A 6,105-nucleotide genomic window follows, 5' to 3' on the forward strand; every position below is an offset into this window, starting at 1 on the left:
CACTTCCACTCACTAGTCAACAGGAAATTGAACGTCTGCCTCAGTTCTGATAACAAACATGCCATTTGCCCTCTCACACTTTTACGCACTCATCTGAAGTTGGCTGACTAATACAAAATTATTACTATGAGTTTCGCTTTTGCACGCTAAGTATACGTTTTACTTTGTATGTTTTGGGCAACAGTATGTACTTTGGCTCTCGCCCAAAAGTCAGCTGGGTAGGCTCCAGCTCACCCATGACCCTAATGAGGATGAGTGTCGTATTAAAAAATGGACAGATGCAGGGTGTTTGTATTAACTATTCAAGATACAAACATATTGCTCAAATTTGAAGATTAATCATTGATTAATTGCTCCCAAAGTACATTTTATTTTATTTCTTTTGCAACATATACGGGGATGAAAAAGCCATGCTTATTAATCCAACTTTTACTCAATCAAGTGTTCAGAATTTTATACTCCTGGAATGACTGTCTTACATAAATAGAGTGGAATAGTACATAAAATAATATTAAAAGCTTTTACAAATGAGCATTAAAGGATCATTGCACAGAACAATGATCCCGCTGAATTTTCTCTCTCTGTGTGTTTATAGTCAGTTGGGACATCCTTAAAATGTCTCTAAAAATATAATGGTTGTTTCACCTGAATTCAGAGTGCGACATTATACTGTAAGACCTTTTGAAACTAAGTCAGCAGGTGTCACATTAAAAACTGACAAAATAAAGAAATTGAGCAATTCAAGCAACATATAACCGAAAATAAATAAATAGATGTAAAAGGTCAAAAAAACAAAAGATTTTTAGAAAAAAAATATTTGAGAATCCCGTATAGTAATCGTGAAAAGTGAAGAGCGAAAGCAGACGCTGAGTTTGGCTGCCTGAGATCGGTTGGCTCCATGTGTGATTATCCCCTGTGAATGACTCGATCAATTCCGTGTTTTCTGCCTTTTAGGAAATCCTTACATCGACAGGGAAGCCCATATTGGCAGTGACAAGATCAGAGAGAGGCAGAGCAACAGTCGCTCTATGCTCCTTGGTAGCAGCGCCCCCGTGTGGCTACCCTGTACAAGTGTCTTCGAACCTCCTTTCTTTTTATTTTTTTCACATTTTATTTCAAAGACAAGTGTTCCAACCCGAAGTATATTATCTTTTTAGGTGCCATGCTTTCTCTAAGTCATGATCTTGATTTCAGGTGAACGTCAACATATGACTACAGCAAGGTAAATGGCATGTGCGTCACATGATATTGCACGCGAACTGTAAAGTTACGGTTGGGATGGACTAATTACACTGACCCACCACAACTTTATGACCACTTGCATAATATCATGATACCTAATACAAAATCTGCAACAAAGTTTTTGCTTTTACAAAAACAATCATTTTCAACGTTGATTGACACGGTCAGATGTATGAAAGTAATTGGATTACTGTGCCTTACACTGGTTGTAGTTTATGGAGGTGTAGAACTTAAATGAATTATAATGAGAGCTGCGGTATTGGTAAGGTTTTAGCTACCTCGGTTACATGACATTCAAAATATTGGAAGTAACTGGGTGTCAGTAAGATGCAGTCAAAAATCAATTGATATAATTGTGTAAGCAGAATATTTGATACAGTTCCTGTTTTGGATATTATTACACTGTTATGTGCAAAAGGTAATCATGGCGTGGTGGATGGGTGTTCAGAAATAATTATATTTTAATTCAAGCAAAAAAAGAAAAGAAAAGAAGCCAGCGTTGTATACTAACTCAATAACCATCCTTGTTATCCATCATTGCCAGCATTCTCACCTCACACTAGCAGGTGGCTTTTAGACTTTGGGAGTGTGAGTGTGAGTGTGAGTGTGTGCGGATGTGTGTCATAGACTGGAGTCAGCAGACAGCTGTGTGAGGGGATGTGATAGTGGCCTGATGCTGCATTCTCTGTTCTCTGGGAGCCATTTTGTCTGTCTCTGATCTCCGAGTCAGGTCTGCCCCCCCCACCCCCCACCCTCTCCAACCCACCCCCCTCTAGCCAATCACGTCAGCGCTCAGCCTTGCAGAAAACAAGAAACAGTCTGATTTCTCCCCGTCTCAACCTCCCTCCCTGCCTGCCTCCCTCCCCACTCCTCATGCAATCCTGCAGCCTTCATCTCCCATTTGCTCCTCATCCCTCTTACTTCTCCCTCCTCCGTCACCCTCTCCTGTTCTCTCTTACTGTATGACAGCCCTCCTTCTAACTCTTCCTTTCGTAAATCACATCTTTCTACTCTCTCTTTCTTTTTTTCCTTCAAATTCCCCCCTCCCCTCCTCTTCAGGCTCTGTTGTTGTGCAACCCGTTTCCAAACAGCTAAGCCTTTGTGCCTTTTTGTCTCTTGCCATTTCAGCCAGGCTGCAGTCTTTACTCATTTTCCTCCAATCAGGCACACCATGTGACTCCCTGCATGAGAGGGCACAGTCCCTCCACCCCTTCACTCTCCCCGTCTCTTTCCCTCTCCCCTCATCTTGCCAACGCGCCAGGCAACATACGTTAACAATCAGGAGCGTCAAAAAGAAAAGGGGAGTATGAAGTCAGTGTACATGTGAAAGGTGAGGGGGGGGGGGTATAAAGTTGAAAAAGAAATGGGTGAGACTACAAATGACGGGTCGGGAGGGAGGGTTGCCGTTTAATGTAATTACTGGAGCATCTTTGAGTTCAGAAACAATAACATTCTCTCTTTCTCTTATCACAGCTTGGACAACATCGACGCATTCTGCTCGAGTGTTGATGTCATCCACATGCTGGGACACATGCTGTGTGTACATCCACAAGCACGCACACACTCGAGCACAAGCGCTGAGCCCACACAAGACGGAGGGGAGGACCCTTTGCTATTGAACATGGCACTGGAATGTAAACAAGACAGAAGGGGAGGCAGAGAGGGGACCAACTATTGGACAACTGTAGTTTTATCATTTCTGTCTGCTGTGGTTCACGTGGCATCTGGTTTGGCGAAACGAGCCACCATTCGTCGAGCTTGCTTGTCCCTTTTTTAAGTTGAAGTCCTTGATATAAATTAGGGATGGGCACGATTGACGGTATAAAATCCACAATGAATTACTCAAATGGCCCTGTGATTGGCATGTGACCAGACCAGGGTGTACCCCACCTCTCACTCCAGATTATTTACAATCTGGATAAGGACATGCAGTATAGAAAATCGATGGATGGATAAATAAATGAAGTGTCATTTTAATGGGACGTATGAATCTATCTGAATGTTCTGAACTCCTGTTCTGAATCTTGCAATATACTGCAAGGTCTGTGTGGCTGTAGCTCTCAGGTGATATCATCTTTTTCTTCTCTGGACCCCAAACTAAATCAACTGTAGTACTGCCCTCCATTTAGCGTTAGCCATCATCCATCAATTTTCTATGGCGATTGTCCTCCGTTGGGTCCGAGTGAGCTGGAGCCTATCACAGTGAACTTTGGTGGAAAGTGGAGTACAGCCTGAATTTGCCGCCTGCTAATTGCTAAACACGGATGGAACAAGAAGCATTTGCACTCACATTTATATGCAGAACACTTGACAGTCTTCAGTTAACATGCATAGTTTTGAGATTTATGAGGAAGCTGGAGCACTTGGAGAAAACCTAGACAACCAAAGGGTTAAATGCAAACTTCACAGAGGAAGGCCAGAGTGAAGACTTAAACCCTAAACCACCGAACTATGATGTAACAAGCTAACCCCTAATACACCATGCTATTGAATAAAAAAATATATATATTTGTACTTTCATCCATTTTCTATATTGGTTAGATCCTACTCTGGATCCCAGGCAGCTGGAGCTTATCTCAGCTGACTTCAAAAAAGGGTGACTAACTCCGCTGAGTCAAAGCCTAACCCTCAGAACTGCGAGGCACACATCCTAACCACTACTTGTCTGCGCTGCCCATCCTCACCAATCAATGCCATCCATCCATTTTCTGAACCGCTTATCCTCACAAGCGTCACAGAAGTGCCGTAGCCTATCCTAGCTGTCATTGGACAGGAAACGGGGTAGACCCTGAACTGGTTACCAACCAATCACAGGGCACATAGAGACAGACAACAGTTGGAGGCAATTTAGCGTGTCCAATTAATGTTACATGTTTTTGGGATGTGGGAGGAAACCGGAGTGCCCGGAGAAAACCCACGCAGGCACGGGGAGAACATGCAAACTCCACACAGGAGAGGCTGGGATTCTAACCCTAGTTCTCAGAACTGTTAGGCCAACAGTCTAACCAGTTGCGCCACCATGCTCCCACAATAGAGAAAATGAATACAACTATTGCTCACATCCCTAATGAGAATCACAGATGAGATCACATCAAACATGGCACATCGGATGAGCACGTCCGCCTCATAGTTCTGAGGCTCTGGGTTCAAATCTGGCCTCGTATGTGTGGAGTTTCCATGTTCTCCCTGACCCTGCATGAGTTTTCTCTGAGAACTCTGGTGTCCTCCCACATCCCAAAAATAGGCATGGTAGGTTAATTGAACACTCTAAATAGCCCATAGGTGTGAATGTGACTGTGAGTTGTTGTTTGTTTATATATGAGAATAGGCGGTACGGAAAATGAAGGCATAAAATCAGTATTTTTTTTTTTAGTAATTACTGGATTACTTTCAGTGTGCATAACTAATAAATCGTCATGTGGATGAAAATAAAGTACATAAATCAGATAGTAGAAGATACTCAAAAGAAATTACTTGAAACATGGTGGGGGGGGGGGGGGGAATGATAGCAAAAGGGGCAGGGGGTGGGGGGCAGGGGGCTCACCACAGGGCAGTCATACAGTCCGTCTTTTTGGAAATTTCCATGACCATGTTGATTAAGTATGCAATCTGACCGCAAGATAGCTAAGGACCCATTCTAAACAAGAGCTCCAGCCTTGGCTGTGCAAGCTTGTTTAACAGCTGAAGTGGTAGCACAGGGCCTAGAGATTGAGAACACGTGCAGGTTTAATTACACAGAGGCTTAATCACACAGGCAGAAACCACATTTCTGCATCCATCCCCAACAATGCTTGGTTATTTGGTCATCCATTGGAGTGGTAAACCATTGTCTCTGTACTTGGCTGCCCGTTCTAAAGTGGATGCAGTTAGGGTAACTTTCCAGTTAAATAGTTTCCAAACATGAGAGTATCCTGGAACAATTTCTCCTGAAAAATAAGAGCAGAATACTGGTAGCGAAGCAGTTGGGGTTTTTTTTCTTCAGCAATTTGTTACTGCATTTAAGGGCTTCAATCCTTCTCACGATTAGTCTGTGGGCCACGTCTCAGTCGTCATCCAGTCTGCTGACCATTGTAGTCACTCTGGTCTGTTCGTCATGAGGAGAGCAGCGAGGCCATGTCAGGGTAATACTACTACACTTTCCAAAAGACTGAAAACAGAGACGTCCACTCCCCCGCAGCTGAATATTGCATGACAGTACAAGTAATATATAGTAATAGACTTTCAGATCTGGGATTATATTTCATGTCTACACAGTCTATGAGGACTGGGACATAAATCGTGCTAACACTTAATAATATATTGCCCAAGGCACACCAGCACAGGGTTTATTTCGAGACCTTGATTCCTCTTTTTCTGTCCCACCATATGTGATTAGAGTCAATAAAAATGAGCTGAGTTATCTGCTTGCTGTCAGACTCGCCCAACCCAAATACAACCATATGTAGCCTGCAGGGAGTTCCTCATCCTTCAAAGACAATGAACAAATAAAACACTTTTCAATGTGACAGAAAATCCTTCCACCAAGTCAATGTGTATGACTGAACTCCCAGAAATAAAATAGCTGTTAATTAATTAAATATAAAACCTATTGACATAGTTTCTAAGCAATAGTTTGTATTCCCACATTGTTTTTACGTCAAAACAAAGAGGACAAGAAACTTTGAAGCATGACTGAACACCACACAAATGCCAGTATCAGTATAGACAACGCTTAAGAAAGCCATGTCGCAAAGTTCTACACACCAGAGATTAGAATCATTGTTCAGCCCAGGCCGCTTTTTCACCGCAAAACACAAATTGTAATTTTGTTCACAAATGACAACACGTAGTATTGCCATATCCATAACTCCAGGTAAAAAACGC

This window comes from Syngnathoides biaculeatus, chromosome 9, assembly GCF_019802595.1.
Source record: "Syngnathoides biaculeatus isolate LvHL_M chromosome 9, ASM1980259v1, whole genome shotgun sequence".
NCBI classification, from domain to species: Eukaryota; Metazoa; Chordata; class Actinopteri; order Syngnathiformes; family Syngnathidae; genus Syngnathoides; species Syngnathoides biaculeatus.